This window comes from Wyeomyia smithii, chromosome 3, assembly GCF_029784165.1.
Source record: "Wyeomyia smithii strain HCP4-BCI-WySm-NY-G18 chromosome 3, ASM2978416v1, whole genome shotgun sequence".
Lineage (NCBI taxonomy): Eukaryota > Metazoa > Arthropoda > Insecta > Diptera > Culicidae > Wyeomyia > Wyeomyia smithii.
The window spans coordinates 71104032-71123537 of NC_073696.1; the positions used below are offsets into that span (position 1 = coordinate 71104032).

The 19506-nt window shown below is 40.9% G+C and overlaps 1 protein-coding gene across 1 annotated transcript in view; it reads left to right on the plus strand.

Moving 5' to 3' along the window:
* The window catches only part of LOC129726923 (chaoptin), a 471022-nt gene that overhangs the window by 184784 nt on the left and 266732 nt on the right, over positions 1-19506 (plus strand). The gene's annotated exons all lie outside the window — the stretch shown is intronic.

The following is a 19506-nucleotide window of genomic DNA, read 5'->3' on the forward strand; positions in this document are numbered from 1 at the left end:
GAATATTACTATCGAGCTCTAGATCCAAATTTCCCTCTAAGCTCGTTCCCTACACGCGTTTTAGCATTGAAATCTGAGTGTAGAAAGATTGATTTTGGTATTCATGACATGGCAAACCGAAATGTAAGACACTCGATTTTGTGCTGTGAAGTGAAACGCAAGTGTATTCCACTTAGACATGAAATGTTTCATCTGTTAGCACAGAAGTAAGTGGAATCCACTTGACAGTAACGTGTCGATTTTTTATAGTGTAGAAGGCTGTCGAATAATTAACTTAGCGTCTCCACCGATTCAACTGTGAAAGGAGGTGCACGGTTATCGTTCGTGTTGGAGTGTATGGGAGATTTTGTCGCCTAACTGTTATGGCTAAGGGCACCAAAATTCACAGAAATGGTAAAATATCTGTAATCTTTCAGTTTTTTCTAGTTTGAGCGCTAGAGCAAAACCTGTGTTGACCAATGTAATCGGTTTTCTCCAGCTGCTTCATTCGAGTGGAATCGTTTGTCTAAGAGCCGCATTTTCAACCGAAGAAAGTAGAAGTTTTTCGATCTGCAAAGCCAACTCTGTGATGAGTCAAAGACTTTTCATCCCATTATTTTAAATCGAACATGTAAAAGTAATAATTGCTGATTAGATGAATGGATGCAGGATGGCAAAAATTAAACGCAAGAATCAAAATCTAAAAACCACGGCGTTCACTTCTTAACCCTTTCGTTATTTTTTGAAAATCTCACGAATAACTACGTGCCACATGTCTTTTACTGCATAGTAATGATGAGTACTTCCACTCTCCACACATTCAAAACGGCATCCATCATTATCCCTTTTTCTTCCATTCTTGATGATGATACTTACTAGACCAGTGCTCGGTTCAGTGTATGTGGATTTTTTCTTGTGAATTTGAAGTGCTTCCAATGAAACAGCACTTACTTTTCTTCCACCCCCATTGCTCCATCTTGGGCGTTCTAGCGGAAGCCCCACAGAACTGTTTAATTCCATGGCTGAGTTTGAGTTATTCATCTGCTTTTTTATTTCCATCAACGTGACAAAGCCTGAGTATTGATTTACCTTGTCACATGATGGCAGGCACATGTTATTGCTTGCAAAATTATGGCCCATATGCTGAATGTTAGTTATAAACCTACCCCTCCACTTTGTTCTACATTTGAGTTATAATCATAACATTTTTTTTGTCTTCTCTCAATTTATATTCTATTATTTATTTATTGATCGTCATTTGTCATAGTAGTATTTCATTAATGAAAATATTTACGGGAGAGTTTCGTAGCCGTATTCGGTCTCTCCAAAGGATTGCATTTGAAAAGCTCTCCTATAATAAAACTTAGACAGAGGAACGTTTGTTGAGATCTCTCCTGTGATTGTGACTGACGATACTGGCAGGAAGAATTATGTTCAATGCAGTAGACAGTAAAAGAAAGGGTAAAACATACACAAAAGCACGGATATAAATGATAAGCATGACACTCATTTTCACTAGCGATATTGCCAATTATATAAAGTGAGGGATACAGCAAACACCCCAACAATATCACAAAAGATGAACGGAGTGGTTTAGTTGGTTCTAAAAATGTCAAGTACTGTTGTAAAATGAGAACCAAGAAATATCAAACAAAAATTCAATTCTTGTTGAACAATTTATGGTTCTAAAAAGAGTCTATTTTTGTTGTATTCATTAACAGAATATCTTGCTGCTAGTAAAGTTACCTCTCATTGCCATCTTCGAAAAGTATAAAAATCTCAACTTGATTTACGCAATTTTCGCATACAACCGAAGTTTTCTGAGCTGCGTCCTGTTTTACTCTTGGGTAACAAAATTTTCTCCATCCGTGGGAAGTACTAAATTTCCTATGCCAAATTACCTTACCTTACCAAACAGTCCCAAGCCGTGGTGTGGCTTTTGCTGTACGTGAGGGTCGTCTCCATTCCACTCGGTCCATGGCTGCAGTTAGCCAGCTCTGCAGTCTGCGTAGGGTCCGCAGGTCGTCTTCCACCTGATCAATCCACCTTTCCCGCTGTGCACCTCTCCGTCTCGTCCCTGACGGATTGGTTTCAAGAACCATCTTTACCGGGCTGTCGTCTGACATCCTTACAACATGTCCAGCCCACCGCAGCCTGCCTATCTTAGCGGTGTGGACGATAGATGGCTCCCCAAGCAGCTCCTGCAGTTCGTGGTTCATTCGCCGTCTCCGCACTCCGTTTTCCATCTGCAGTCCACCGAAAATGGTACGCAGTACCTTCCGCTCGAACACCGCAAGGACGCGTTGGTCCTCCACAAGCATAGTCCATGTCTCATGCCCGTAGAGGACTACCGGTCTGATCAGCGTCTTGAAGATGGTTAACTTGGTGCGGCGGCGAATTCTACTCGATCGCAGCGTCCTCCGGAGACCAAAGTATGCACGATTTCCTGCCATAATGCGCCGTTGAATTTCTCTGCTGGTGTCGTTGTCGGCAGTTACCAGTGAGCCCAGGTACACGAACTCATCGACCACCTCGATTTCATCACCACCAATTTGATCTCGAGGTGGGAGGTTACTGATACTGTTACTGTCTTCACGTGAACCCCTTCCTTTCATGTACTTCGTCTTCGATGCATTGATGACCAGTCCAATCCGTTTGGCTTCAGCCTGTAGTCCGATGTACGTATCCGCCATCTTCACAAAGGTCCGAGCCACAATGTCAATATCGTCGGCGAAACCAAACAGTTGAACCGACTTTTGGAAAATCGTGCCACTCGTGTTAATCCCCGCTCTTCTAATGACACCTTCCAGGGCAATGTTGAACAGTAGGCACGAGAGACCATCACCTTGCCTCAGCCCTCTTCGGGTTTCGAAGGGGCTCGAGAGTGCCCCCGAAACACGAACTACACACATCACTCGATCCATCGTCGCTTTGACCAACCGCGTCAGTTTGTCCGGAAAACCGTAGTCGTGCATAATTTGCCATAGCTTGTCCCGATCGATTGTGTCGTACGCCGATTTGAAATCGATGAACAAATGATGTATGGGCACCCTATATTCGCGGCATTTCTGCATAACCTGCCGAACCGCGAATCTCTGATCCGTGGTGGCGCGGGCACCCATTAATCCCGCCTGGTAATGCCCCACGAACTGCTTCGCAAATGGCGATAGTCGACGGCAAAGTATTTGGGAGAGTACCTTGTAGGCGGCGTTCAACAGAGTGATTGCCCGATAATTGCAGCACTCCAGTTTGTCACCCTTTTTGTAGATGGGACACACAATACCCTCCATCCACTCCTCCGGTACTCGTTCTTCCTCCCAAACCTTGACAATGACCCAGTGCACGGCTCTAGCCAGTGTTTCTCCACCGTATTTCAATAGCTCGCTGGGAAGTTGGTCCACTCCAGCAGCTTTGTTGTTTTTCAGCCGACCAATCTCCTCCTCCACCTCCAGAAGATCGGGGGCTGGAATTCTGATGTCTTCTGCTCGTGCACCAAGATCAGTTGCCATACCGTCCTCGCGCTCTACTGCATCGCCGTTTAGATGCTCGTCGAAGTGCTGCCTCCACCTTTCGATCACCTCACACTCGTCAGTAAGGAGGTTGCCGTCCAAGCTCCTGCACATATCGGCTTGCGGCACGAAGCCTTTACGGGAGCTGTTCAGCTTCTCGTAGAACTTCCGAGTGTCGTTAGCTCGGTACAGTTCTTCCATCGCTACGCGATCTTGGTCCTCTTGCTGGCGCTTCTTCCTTCGGAGGACTGAGTTTTGGCTGTTCCGTGCCTGTCGGTATCGTTCTACGTTCGCTCTCGTGCGGTGTTGCAGCATTCTCGCCCGTGCTGCATTCTTCTCCTCGACTAACCGTTTGCATTCGCCGTCAAACCAGTCATTTCTAAGATTCGGGGCCCTTGTACCTAGTAGCGCTACAGCAGTGCTATCTATGGCGGATCGGATGCTCCTCCAGCCATCTTCAAGGGTAGCTGCGCCAAGCTACTCTTCCGTGGGTAGCACTGCCTCCAGCTGCTGCGCGTATTCCTGTGCAGCCTCGGCGTCCCGCAGTTGCTCAATATTTGGTCGCTGCGTTGGACTTCGGCGGGTGTTATACACCGTCGATAGTTTCGAGCGCATGCACACAGCTACTAGGTAGTGGTCCGAATCTATATTCGCGCTGCGGTAGGTGCGAACGTTGATGATGTCGGAGAAGAACCTGCCGTCGATTAGAACGTGGTCGATTTGGTTTTCTGTCTGTTGGTCGGGTGATCTCCAGGTGGATTTGTGGATATCTTTGCGGGGAAAGAAGGTACTTCGGACTACCATACCACGGGAGGCCGCAAAGTTTACGCACCGATGGCCGTTATCATTAGACACGGCATGCAGGCTATCTGGTTCGATTATCGGTCTGTACATTGCCTCCCGGTCTACCTTAGCATTCATGTCCCCAATAACGATTTTCACGTCCCGTCGCGGGCAGCTATCGTAGACCTGCTCCAGCTGCGCGTAGAACGCTTCCTTCTCGTCGTCGGGTCTTCCTTCATGTGGGCAGTGCACGTTGATGATGCTGTAATTGAAAAACCGGCCCTTTATCCTCAACTTGCACATCCTTGCGTTGATCGGCTGCCACCCCATCACGCGTTGGCGCATCTTACCCAGTACTATGAAGCCGGTTCCCAGCTCGCTGGTTGTGCCACAGCTCTGGTAGAAAGTAGCCGCCCGGTGCCCGCTTCTCCATACCTTCTGTCCTGTCCAACAAAGTTCCTGCAGCGCTACGACTTCGAAGTTGCGTGGATGTAGCTCGTCATAGATTATCCTGTCGCATCCTGGAAAGCAGAGCGATTTGCAGTTCCATGTCCTAAGTATCCAATCGTAGTCCTTATTTCGTTGCCTAGGTATATGCCGATTGTTCCGATCCGTATTATCTCTTACGATGTTTGTAACATGTTGTTTTCCGGGGCGGCTTGTTGGGCCTTCCCCAACCCCCTGTCTCGCCGGGGGACCATCGTGTCAGCTCTGTTTAGAGTCCCACGCTGCCACCAGGACGTTGATCAGCCGCTCCTAACATGGAGATCAGACGCTGTTTTGAGCCGCACCATCTTGGTGAACGCTCAGGTTGGCGAAGCATTTCCTCTACCGCCGGAATATGGTTTACGCGCCAATGATCGCGTCGCACCTTCTCACTTAGCTAGTGTCGGATGACAACATTGCCCAGGCAACACCAACCAGTTGTATCCATGTTCCAACCGGCAGTCTAGTGTAATCATATGACTCGCGGAGGTGTGAGATAGGAACTTGTGAGGGCCGAAGCTATGTTTGACGCTCCTTCCAGGTTGTCAACTCACCATTTGTTGCCTTCTATGCCAAATACGTATGCCAAATGTCATTCAAATCGAAACCACTCGAATTGGCTCGATTAGTTAGTTGGCTTGAGAATAATTTCTGATAAAGTTTCCATTCATTTAGGTATTTTTATTATACCCAAATCAAACACTATCCCACATGCGGTTATAAATTTCAAGCCTTCTGTTCGGGCAAAAGGAAAACTTTACATCCGAGCAAAACCAACTTAACCTTTCCAACTTCAAGTAAACATAAACATATACGTAAGCATCTATTCATAACATAAACATAACCAATTCCCAGCTAATACTCACACCCTATTAATAAACCATTAGTTCTAGTTTGACCTACTAGCGCTGCGCGCCACGAAAATATCGCATCATTGATGAGCTTTTTTGCTCCGACAACGTCCCGGTTGCCCGCATAACACCGGTTCGGAGGGAAAATCTTCATAACGCAGACACAGCATCCTTCCGGTCGGATTTCTTTGTATTGGTGTGTACATGTACACACACATACGCTGCCCCCAAAGTGTAGTGCTCTAATGGAACAAAGCTAGTTTCAATCCGAATTGGCTATTATTTCTTTTGTGTTGTTTCCATTTCCGCACATCCAGCAAACCGAGGCGAGGACGGGGTGCCGTAGAACACCATCTAAAATGGTGCCATCGCTGTTCGGTGAGAAGGGGGGATTCAACTGGTGGAAAATAACAGTTACAGTTTTCTTCCTATTCTGATTGAATAAGGGCGGCTTTTGTTGTCGGTAACCAAGCATCGCTCTTGTTCAACCAGAACGTGAACTAGCAGCTTTCCGTACTCGTATGGGGAAATAAAATTTTATTCCACCAATATCGGCATTCCACTTCGGCTCGAGGAAACGGGCGTCCCGTGTGTCTGCGCAGTGTGTTTGTATGCATCGGCATCTATTGTAAGCCAGAACTGCTCTTTTATGCTGCTCGTAAACTTGTGCAGAATAAGTCTTCCTGGGCGGATTACATACCCTATCCATACCGAGGAGGCGGAAGGAATGGAGATGGAACTAAAGTTTCGTGCTTCCTTCAAGAACAGTAGAAACGAGTGACGTCGAATCGAAAGGGTTCCTGTTTTCCGCTCGTCGGACAAAGTTTTGCGTATTCGAAGCCTGAGTGCTGGCTTGCGCATGCAACTGAATCAATACAATTGAAAGCTTGTAACTAACATATGTTGTAGCACTTCACTAAGTCGAGCTATAATTTTCATATGCTTATCGGGATTAGTGTTTGATAGCTTTAGTATTATGTTGTACATGTTTTGCCGATTTGAGTTTCCGGGAAGGAAGGTTTCCAAGATCCTGGCTTGCAGCAGGACGCTTTATTTCGATTCACACAAATCGTTGTTTGTGCAGCATATTGAGATTTACAAGAATGTATTTTTTATGCCGGTGCTTTTACGGGAGTGAGTTTTGTAGTCGACAGTTTTACGATTACATCACTCGAGCTGTAAACTTTTATTTCACTTTGTTAGTACCTACACTTTTATGTAAGTCAAACAATTTCATTGAAATAGTGAAAACAAGCACATTGGACACATTTTTGCGAGATCTTTGTACACCTCCAAAGCAGTGTAATTGTAGAGAGTTCACGAAGCATTTAGGTAGACATTTTATGAAAATTCATGTCCCCTCTGACAGTACGAGTTAGCTACTGGAAAGAAAATTTGAAACAGGACATAGGAACACAATAGCAAAGTAAAGCAGAGCCTGGTTCTACATCTCGTACCGGAACTTGACCTTCTGTTTATTATACACAGACTTCGCAGCTAACTGTTTAATGTACAGCAAAATTGCTGGGCTGGCGCTTCGATCCTACTTACACCAACAGTCTCTCGCGAACCGGGACTCGAACCTTCAACGACTGGCTCGTTAGGCCAGCATCGTACTTCAAGACCAGCTGGAAGGTCATAGGAACACAATGCTTCTACTATAATTTTTATTCACTGAGTTGATTTTTTGTAAGAGGCAAATTTTCACAGCTGGTGAGAATTTTAAATACCTATTTACAAAATTCAGGATACCTATTTACGAAATACAGAAAGCCGCAAATGACGGCGCCCTATTACTGAAAGCACACAGATGCTCCCATTATTTTATATCTGTCCGTTCAGACGAGAGAGGGCAAGTGGATAAGTAGACAAATAAAAAAAAGGCACCTTTTCACTTCCAGCACAGTAGATGTTTATGCAACAGTTTTCATATTGAGCCAAGAGAAGATGAACATAAAAACCGGCGGGAAATATTACTGTTCATTCATCACAGTCTAAAAAAGAGCTTTTTATATAGATATCACACTCCAGTGCACTTGGACCTGGAATTAAAATTAAATTGAATCATAATTCTATTGTAACACAGTGCGCTGAATGTTAAAAAAATTAGGATAGAATATTGGTATGTCATATTGATCGAATACATTATTCAATTAATTTTTGAACAATATTATACTAGCAAAAGCTATATGAACCCTATAATATCAAAAAAAAGTACAAGAAAAAAATTAAACTGCAACAAATTATCAAAATCATTGTCACATGAGCCCTTAAAATTTAATTTTTGAATATTTAAATAACTCGAAAGCAATAATAATCATCATATATTTGAATATCATCGATACACACAAGATATAGCTTGTAGAAAACCCGAGTTGTTGCCGAAAAAAAAACGTAAAAAATTATCATTTTATGTACATTACCAGATCACAGGTAAGCAAAAACACAAAACAAAATCTTCATATGAAGAATTACTATCATAATCACTCAACGAAATTTATTGAAAAAATCTAATTTCAAGGACCAGTTCAAAATAAAACGTTATATCTTCGTTAATATTGCTGACTTCTAAATTTGAAACGGCTTCACAATATTTTTTAAGGCTTTTTAGAAACTAACTCTCTTCTGAAGATATTATGTCAATTAAACCAATAATTGGAGAGTAAATGAGAAAAGTTCACAATTTTGAGTTCTCGTTCTGTTGTGCTTCCTCAAGAGGCTTGCCGAAAGACAAGCTGTGATTCCACGTAAAAAATGAAAACTAAAGCTGGTTTAAGTGTACAATAAACCAAAATAAGAATAAAAATCAAAAGGATAATACGATGAAAAGATAAAGAAGTCCAAAATGTTTTAAACATGTTCAAACAGCTGTGAAGGTAGAGTACATTGATTTCGAATAGAAAATCAGGTACAGTCATACCTCGATGTAAGCCACCTTTTTTTTCGTTACGTTACATCAAAGCACGAAAAAATTATTTTTTCATTGATGCAAAATTCTTAATGGTTACTCAAAGGTGCACAAGAACTTATTCCCCTTCACCTAGCAGTATATATCTACCTGTTTTATGCCCTTTAAGGACAATTCTCATAGACAAACATAACCAGTCATAAAACACTGAAAAACATATTATTGTTTCACCCCATTTTACGGTACTTATTTGTTTCAAAACTTACTAAAAACATTTGTTCGTAACATTATACTTTTTGGGTGTATAATTGTTGTACTTTAATTTTGAGATATTAAAAAAGCCACGTTATATCGTGGTAAAAGCTACGTAATATAGAGTTACGTTATATCGAGGTTGGCTTAAATCGAGGTATGACTGTATGTATATATGAAACAGCCTTTGCATAAGTCTCAATTCACATTAGAGCAATTCTCGCTGAAACCAGGCCACTAGGTGCACAAGGTCTTTCGAATTTGATATAAATGCACATATTAGTTTGAAATAGAGAAAAAACGGTTATACCATTTTTGTTTGATTGAATTTGTTGACCCCTCGGTCACCAAGGGGTGAAATAGTTTCTAGAAAAGTGGAAACTTTAACAATTCTTGATGTTTTATTTGAGCTATATCTCTGAAATTCGTAATGGAACCTACTACAAGAAGCACTTTTCATTAAAGAAGAATGATAGGGCTTTCATTTGGAATAATCAGAACTTTGGCCGCCATCTTGAATCTGGCCGCCATCTTGCATTATATCAGAAAAATGCAATTTTAGCTGTGTTCGCAACTACCGTTTTTCGATCTGAGACCAGCATTGGAAAGCTGATATCTGGCTACTACGTTGATTGCGCGAAATGCATTGATTATTTTAAAACTTCGTTCGGAAAATTGGTTTTATTGGTAGCCCGCATAATCCATAACCATACACGGATGGTAATCCATGCGTTCTAACAATAACCCATATAGTCGAGACTATATCCCGAACTAGTTGTTAAGCACGTTTTATGGTTATTGATTATGCGGGAGGTTAACACTCATGCGCACCTAATTTTTTCTTTGCATCTTATAGCATTTTTTCTCAGCTTTCCAATGCTGATCTCAGATCGAAAATAAGTAGTTGCGAACACAGCTAAAATTGCATTTTTCTGATACAATCCAAGATGGCGGTCAAAATTCTGATTACTACAAATGAAAGCCCTATCATTCCACTTTACAGAAAAGTGCTACTTATGGTAGGTTTCATAATAAATTTTAGAGATATAGCTAAAATAAAACATGAAGAATTGTTAAATTTTACACTTTTATAGAAAATATTTCACCCTTTGGTGACCGAGGGGTCAACAAATTCAATCAAACAAAAATGGCATAATCATTTTTTCTATCAAATTTGAAAGACCTTGTGAACTAGAGTGGCCATTTTTGTAACAACATGTGATTTCGATGAGCGCCGGGCGGAAAAAGTTTCCTTTTTACTCCAAAAATAAGCCATGAAAATTTGAAGTTGATCCGAGTTCATTTAATGGACACACAAAACGCTTATATTCAAAAAAATAGATTCTCATAAGATATGTTGTTTTTTATCTCATTTTTAAGTATTTTGCCTTAGTTTCTTAAAATAGTTGTATATTTTGCGTCGAAATACTCTTTAATTATAAAATCATATCATTAGGGGCATCCACATATTACGTAACGCAAAATGATAGCAATTTTGAACACCTCCCACCCCTTAATAACGCAATTTTGCATGGGGGCCTCGCGCAATGGAACTCTTCGTTGAATATTCCCTTCTTCTTATTAGTACGTTACGTAAAAAATGAATGTCCTCTCATATTGGAGGTTTTGAACCTACCATTTAGTGATTATATCCTTAATCGTACTTCATTGCAGCAACTGCGTGAAGTAAACCGCCACAATCGGATTGGTGAAGCAAAATTAATAAAATTATCAAGAACTTTTTGTATGGATTTAATGTTATTTTTAGTGTTATTATTATTATTATTTAATGAAACAGTTCAGTACTAGTGATCTGAAAGCACTAACACGGTGAATTTTATCAAATATGACTTCATCATGAGTGTCGATGAAAGTACAAAGTTCTTGGGCGCGCTTAAAATTGATTCGAGCTACGGCTAAGAAGAATATCGCCTAAGAAGTTCATAATACGCTAGTGGATTAAAATATTTCGGAACAGTTTCGAAAACTAACCAATATTACTTGTCCTCTTCATTTTCATGAACTTTTATGCAAAAAATATTACATGGCAGAGGCATCGGACCTTAAACACTCTTCTTTAACCGTTTTACAAAATCATCAAACGAAATCAACTCATTTACAGCCAATCAACTCACTCACTGCTTCAATGATCCAAAAGTTCTGATCATTGACCATATATTGCATTCAAGACATGTCCCTGTTGGTAGTCAAACTTCACATTCAGGTGTTTTTCGGATGCACGAGTGCTGTCTAATGTATTAATCAAGTTATAAACTTTCTAGGTGATTCTTTCGCTTATGCCGAAAGTGATAGTCGTCTCAGACGCTGTAACTGAAAAGATGAAGAATCGTTTGTGGTATTCAAGCCCAGAGTAAGTTGGAAACATGAAATAGCGTTTTCACAGGTAACGCATTAACTGTTACCGAGTCTTGTGCATTCAAAATGATGACTGGAAGTTGGCCATTTTTAATTTTAATACCTAATGTTGAATCTATAAAAAATTTTAACCGTGTTTCGACTCATAATTAAGATTTTGATTTATACCGAAAAAATACACACCTCATTCAAAATACAAACCTTTTAACAAACACCAAAAGTTACAGATGTTTATAAACTTAAATTAGGGTGATAATATTACTGTTTTATGACAATACAAGTGTATTTGAATACGTTTATCGAGAGATATATGTTAAAAAAAGAAAAAATTCCGTACAAATATAAGCGCTTTGTGGGTCCATTAAATAAACTCCGATCAACTTCAAAGCTCATTGAGATCGATAGTTTCAAAAACGGTCATATAAAATATGGCCACTGTGCACCTATTGGCCTAGTTTCAGCGAGAATTGCTTATTAAGCAAATACGAAAAATTAATTCCAGAACTATTTTCGTAAAAATGCTATATCTCGAGATTGGCTCATATTACCTCGGAGTGGTAAGTGTTTCTTACATAATATTTTCTGAGAAACACGATGAAACCATCAAATTTAAAATAGAATTAGCTGTATTGGCCAAAAAATGCAAATTTAATTCTAAAATACAAAGCTAATATATTTGGCAACACTTCCGGGCATAAACATTATTTTTTCTGGATTCCTTGGTTTATTTTCTTCAAAATTCACCTATCACTATTTTTCGGGTGTCTTACGTCTATAAATATAAAATAAAATAATTACGAAGTTTACAACTTTTTTTGTGAAAATGTTATATCTGGAGATTGGCTCATATTACCTCGGGATGATAGTTGTTTCTTATGTGAAATTTTCCAAGGAACACGATGAAATTATCAAACTTAAAATTAAAATGGCTGCATTTGCCGAAAAATGTAAATTTAGTTTTCAAATACAAAAATAATTTATCTGGCGACACTTCCGGTCAAAACTTATATTTTTTTGGATTCCTTGGTTTATTTTCTTCAAAAATCATCTATCAGTATTTTTCGGACATCTTACGTCTATGAATTGTAAAAAAAAGAAAAAGGAGATTTTGAACAAAAAATGCGTTACTTTGCAATAAACAGGGGGGTCCCACAGAGCGGGAGGTATTCCAATCGACACCAAATTTGGGATTTTTCCAAAGTGACAGTAGATGAATAATTCTCCCAACTTTTAACAAAATCTGTGATGGTCGTGTCCAAGTTTGTGCTTTTTCGTGGTCACTTCGTATGGAATGACCCATAAATAACAATGAAGGAAATAATGAGTTAATCAACAATTGGTCTGGTATAGGAAAGAAATTTTGAATGGAAAAGTCAACATAATTTAGCAAATAATGGGCAAATGGTAATAATGGAATAATCAAAATCAAGTCTTATTTTTTTATCAAAACGTATATATGACACCGCACTATACATATAATGTTTAACGGAGCCAACTGGGTCTTATTTCTAGTTTCTCTTATAAGCTAAGGCAAATTTTTTACCCTCGCTGCCGACTACGAGCTCAAACTAAGTCTACAACTAAAACTAGCATGGTTTTTTTTTTTCGACGATTCTGTTTGTTGGAATTGTTAAATGGGTACCTTTATGCTTTTCAAATAGCCGTAGATCTGCATCAAGTATGAAGTGTTCCGTTGGGCTAAGATATCGCGGACTGGGAAGTAGGGATGTATATTTCGGGCCCTGAGTGTACTCAAAAGTAAGGATCTAGCGTTACGGAATTCAGCACACACCCAAACTACGTGTTCGATGTCATGGTACCCCAATCCACAAACGCAATGGTTACTGTCCGTGAGCCCAATACGCAATAGAAAATCAAGTCTTAGTCGAAGCGAGTACAAATTACAAATAAAAAAAATTTGTGTGTGCAACTACTAAGTAACTAACCAACTAAGCTCAATTTTTTAATCGATGGCGCCAAAAGTAAGTTCCGGTCGCTTTTGACATAGGAAAGGAAAGAGTCTCTTTCTCCGTCAATTGAAATTGTCATAAGTTTCATTTGAGATGATCCGATGAACAACAGACGGGAAAGAGAGAAAGAAGTGATTCGATGACAGTAACCGAAAGGAATCAAGGAGAAATAAAACTGTTCGAATCGAAATCACAGCGCGAAATATTCAGTTTCATTGTTCTGTTTCGAAAATGTAGAGCCCTGGCGGGAAGTGCTACTTTTCTCATTTCATCCAATTAAAAAATATCTAAAGCGCGTCGAGTGTTAAAGACCTTTTCGAAAACAGGGCTCTAAGTGAAACGACGTGCGGTGATTTGTTCCATTGCTTTGAAAACATAAAACATGCTTTTCTACTATTCTTCGGTACTGCACTAGGTACGACTGGTAATTCACGCCGGACTAAGACGGGTTTAGATTTCGCTCGGTTTCAGTAACCATCTGGCCTTAACTATCTGGGTTGGGTTGCAAAGCAGAAAACTTTACTAGTTATAATAGTCAACATTCCAGGTCGAGATCCAAGCGAGTAATTATGATCTATATTAATCGACAATTCCCTTTTATAGTCAAATATAGGTAAACATCTATTCTGAGACAGCGACAAATGCATTCTTCACACTGTTTTCAACGTTGGGTTTTTTGGTATCAAATCATTACTGCTACGCGTATGGGTCGCGCGTTGATTGGTGGAAAACGAGGTGGTAGGTAAAATAACCGAAAAGAGCCATACGGAAGGTGTGTTACGAAGGGAATTCCGTTGTCATTGTTTACTGTGCGCTTCATTGCTACGTTATTGAATTAATGGTTTGTTGTTGTATTTATTTGTTCTATGCTACACCATCCCCCTTAGGGAGAATAATGTAATATGGTGAAATTATTCTAATAATGGTCGTTCTCCGATTGTATCCAGGAGAGTTTCGTTTTAGATTTTTTTTTCCTTTTTTTCACTTTAGATTTCATTTTGCTTTTTTCTGAATTGGGCTCGGTAACTGGCTAATTTTTTAACCTTTGAAAATGTTGAATTGGAAGAGCTGCTTGATGAGGATCCATGCTGAATGCAGGAAGAGATTTCTTTGGTATTAGAAGTTACCCGGTAATCCATTTCCAAGCAATTGTGTGCTTTGGGAATCATTTAAAAGCAGAGAAAGTTTAGAATTGCTTTTTTCGTCTGTGTAAAACTGCTCCAGCGGCAAAAAAGGAAAAGTTTTCTTCATCGCATCGTGACGGGTGATAAAAATGGATTCATCTCAGCAACCCAGAGAAAAGAAAGGCTGTACTATCACAATACGATTATAGACATGCAAAGATGATGCTACTGCATGACAATGTTTGGCCACATACTGCAAAAGTCGCTGAAACTTACAAAGAAACTTTTAAAATAGTGAAAAAGGCCAGAAATTTTATTTCAATTTCCAGGTCGAAAAGTGCCAAAGATGAGTTAATTAAGAATGGAGCGAGTAGTAATAGAAATAATAAAATCAACTTCTTCATAAAATCGAAAATATCAAACATTCATTTTCAAACTATATCATAAATCATTGCTTAATAACCAGTTTTAGTCAATTGTATGAGCATATCAAAATAAGAAGGTTTCACAACTTTACAAAAAATTGAAAAAGAAATCAAAACAAAGTTTCGGAGTTAACACAAATAGTCGATATTTAACACAAAACATTAAGAGCGGAATCAAGTCAAAAACGAAAATAAGGGTTTGAATTTGGAATTTTTTTGAGGCTCTCTTACTCAACAACGCACTTGCTCAAAGAGAAATGAGAGTATGTATATGTCAGCTCCCTCTCTCCGTTCTATGCCACTATTTTTGTTTTATTTTTTTTTTATGCATGCACAGTTATGTTCAAAATGTCGTCGAAATAGGATGCGCAACGCAAGCGCATTGTATAGTTCCAAATGAATTGCACAAAAAAATTGACAAAAAGTTCATGGTAAACCATTTTAAAAGCGAAATCTTCCGGTATAATTTTCCTTTAATCACAAGATTCCGCCAAGAGGGGAGTGGGAGAGCGGCCAGAATAGTTGACACGAATGGACTTTTTCTGTCTTGTCTGAATCATGGATCACGTATCCTTTTCCGACCGGGCCCATATAATTGTGTAGGTAGACGGTGACTTAAACAAAACCTTCTCTCTCGCTTTTTGAACGTCATATTCATTGTTTTATTGTTTACAACGCTAGTGTCAACATCGCAGCTGCTACAAAAAATAAAAAACCGCGACAAGCAAGTGTTTTTATATAGGAATTGCTTAGGTTTAGGTTTCGTTAACCGTCATTTTTTACCTACACAAATGTGTGGGCTCGGTCGGAAAGGGGTATACCAGAAGAAATGTTGGAACAAAATTTTTATTCCCATTTCTTCGGAAAGACCATACCGAAGACAGTGATGTATTTTGGCAAGATGAAACATCATCACATTACGTCAAATACTACAAGGTATACAGCCCTAGGGTTGTATGGAATGGTGACGTGGGAGAAAACACTGAAATTAAAAGGATTTTCAGTTACAAAGATTACAGAATTTGCAGACAGCAACCATTCGTTTGTTCTGTGGTTTATATGTTTTTTTTTTGTACGCAGCCCCCCATAAATTTTCTTTTTAGAAATATATTGAACAACACTCGAAAGAACTTCGATTACACTTAACGATATTGTGTAGTGTTTTTTGTGCGAACAACATTGATTTAGAAAGGCACAAGCATGTCGTTGTTATTGTAGAAGCACCAAGAATTTCTCGCAATGCGTCTGTATCATAATTGACTCTATTTCCTCATAAACCGAATTCAACAATACATACGTCATCATAATTCATGATTTTGTCTTATTTAACCCTGATCAAATTTAATTTATTGCATAAATCTTATTATGGAAATAATTTCGAAGCCGTTACATAGGTTCACTCATAGGGAAACATAAGAAGATATGTTGAACAAAATAATCAACAAGTTCCGTCGAAAAATCATACCAATCAACAATTACAAGGAACATTCTGTGCCGAACACGCATCAGTACTGGACGTGTTTGGTGATCGGTCCGATAGAGTATAAAACAAAAGACGTGTGAACAAGTGTTGGCATTGTTTGCCTGGTCGAGTGAAATAAATCCGGGTTCAAGGTCGTTCCTTTGTGCAACTGTTTCGCATCGTGACTGCCAGCTGGTGCGTAAGCCGATTTGGCTGCTGGCTGGATTGTGCTACAGCAGTGGACGAGACACAAACGAGGAAAAAGAAGAAGCCATCAGTGTCAGCGAGTCGTATCGCTGTGTGGAGTGATCTCACACCTGGCTCGCTGCTGGTGGCTGTTTGGTGCTGCTGTATTGGTGCTGCTGGCTGTAACGGCTGCTACTTCGAACGATCGGACAACCAACCTTACTGGAAGGGAGAAATAAAAAGGTACGTGTTCTTGTCAGCGCTAGTGCGCTAAACATAGCGCGATGGATGTAGATCCCTCGCCTCCCGCGCCACCATCCCCGAACCCCTCTGACCCTGACCCTTCTGTTACCCCCTCCCCTGTTCATTCTTCAGTCCCCCCTCGCCCCAGGCTTTACCCAGACGGAGCCCAGGGCAGCTATACTGTTTATTTTCGGCCAAAGGCAGGACCGAAATCGAAAAAGTTGAACCTCTTGCAGATTTCTAAAGACCTGACGAAGGAGTACAAGGGCGTGACCGAAATTTCCAAGGTCCGACCTAACAAGCTCCGTGTCGTGGTCGGTAACCTGAAAGAGGCCAACGATATAGCTTGCTCTGAGCTCTTCACACGCGAGTATCGCGTTTACATACCCGCACGAGACGTGGAGATCGACGGTGTCATAACCGATTCGAGTCTGTCCGTCGAGTGTATACTGCAAAGTGCCAAAGGGTGCTTTAAGAACAAAACGTGTCCCGAAGTAAAGGTGCTCGACTGCAAGCAATTGCGGTCAGCATCGATCATCGGTGGCAAAACAGTATACACTCCGTCAGACTCGTTTCGAGTTACGTTCGCCGGGTCTGCACTACCAAGCCACGTCTCGATCCACCGGGTTCGTCTCCCTGTGAGGCTCTACGTGCCCCGCGTCATGAACTGCCTGAATTGCAAGCAGTTAGGCCATACAGCCGCCTACTGCTGCAATAAGGCACGTTGTGGCAAGTGTGGGGAGTCTCATGCGGAAGATTCTTGCAGTGTTAACGCTGAAAAGTGTATTCACTGCGGAGAAAATCTGCATGAGCTCTCGACATGTGCGGTGTACATGCAGCGCAGGGATAAAATAAAACGGTCTCTCAAAGAGCGTTCAAAGCGTTCCTACGCTGACATGCTGAAGAAGACCGTTACCACTTCTCCCGTTACTTCGAACCCCTTCGATCTGTTGCCCTCTGAGGAAACCGATTCTGACGATTCACCAGCGGGAGCATCTTACGCCAATCCTGGGGAGTCTAGAAAGAGGAAAAGTGTTTCCTCTCCTAAACTTCCCAGAAAAGGTCCTAAGATTTCTCAAAGTGAAATGAAGGTTACAAACAAACCAAACAGTGCTGCGGAAAAACCGAAGCAAACTCCTCCTGGGCTGGCAAATTTAAAGTCCCAGAAGGAGTTCCCAGCACTGCCAGGAACATCTAAAACCCCAGTTGCTCCTTTTACACTCCCAGTTGATGAAACAAACTCTGGATTAGTGAAATTTTCTGACATTGTGGACTGGATTTTTGAAACTTTCAATGTACCCGATCCAATTAAAATTTTTCTTACAGCATTCCTCCCAACAGTTAGATCATTTTTGAAGCAGTTGACTGCCCAATGGCCTCTCCTTGCAGCGATTGTATCCTTCGATGCCTAATTCAACTGCGTATATGAAGGATTCTATCTCTGTCTTACAGTGGAATTGTAGAAGTATTTTACCAAAAATTGATTCGTTTAAAGTTTTGATAAATAAAAACAAATGCGATGCATTTTCCCTTTGTGAAACTTGGCTTACTTCAAATATTGATCTCAACTTCCATGATTTTAATATTATTCGCCTTGATCGAGACACCCCATATGGAGGAGTACTTTTAGGGATTAAAAAGTGCTATTCTTTCTATCGTATTAACCTCCCCTCGATTCCAGGCATCGAAGTTGTCGCATGTCAAATGACAATACAAGGTAAAGAGCTTTGTATTGCCTCAATATATATTCCCCCCAGAGCACAGGTTGGGCAACGGCTGCTCTTTGATTTAATAGAACTTCTTCCCTCGCCACGTTTGATTTTGGGAGACTTCAACTCTCATGGCGTGGCTTGGGGTTCCCCATACAATGATAACCGCTCCTCTTTAATCTATAACCTTTGCGATGACTTCGACATGACTATTTTAAACAACGGTGAAATGACACGTATCCCGAAACCTCCAGCGCGCCCAAGCGCTTTGGATCTATCCTTATGTTCGACGTCGCTACGGTTGGATTGCACATGGAAGGTAATCCTCGATCCTCACGGTAGCGACCATCTGCCTATTCTTATTTCAATTACTAACGGGTCAACTCGCATGCGACCAATTGACATTCCGTATGACCTCACACGAAATGTCGATTGGAAGTTATACGAGGAAATGATTTCAAAAGCGGTCGAGTCGATTCAACATCATTCACCACTTGAAGAATACAACCTCCTCGCGGGCTTGATTCTCGACGCCGCGTTGCAAGCCCAAACGAAGAAATATCCCGGCGTAACGATCAAAGAACGGCCTCCCACTCCGTGGTGGGACCAAGAGTGCTCCGATGTCTACACGCAAAGATCCGACGCGTTTAAGGCCTACCAGACGGGAGGTATACCTGGCGACTATTTACGGTATTCGGAGCTTGATACCAAGCTTAAAAGCTTGGCTAAAGCAAAGAAACGTGGATATTGGCGTCGGTTCGTGAACGAGACGTCGAGGGAGACATCGATGAGCACTCTTTGGAACACAGCCCGAAGAATGCGGAATCGCGTAACGGTCAACGAAAGCGAGGAGTCTTCAAGTAGGTGGATATTTGATTTTGCCAGGAAAGTATGTCCGGACTCTGTTCCTGAGCAAAATATTGTTCGCGATGCGTCTCCGGGCCACGACGCGATAGAATCACCTTTTACGATGGCAGAACTTTCAGTTGCCCTCCTGTCTTGTAACAATAACGCGCCTGGATTAGATAGAATCAAATTCAACTTGTTGAAGAATCTACCCGGCAATGCCAAGAGGCGCTTGTTGAACTTGTTCAATAAGTTCCTGGAGCAAAACATTGTACCGCAGGATTGGAGGCAAGTGAAGGTGATCGCCATCCAAAAACCAGGGAAACCAGCTTCTAATCACAACTCTTATAGGCCGATTGCAATGCTATCCTGTATCCGGAAATTGATGGAAAAAATG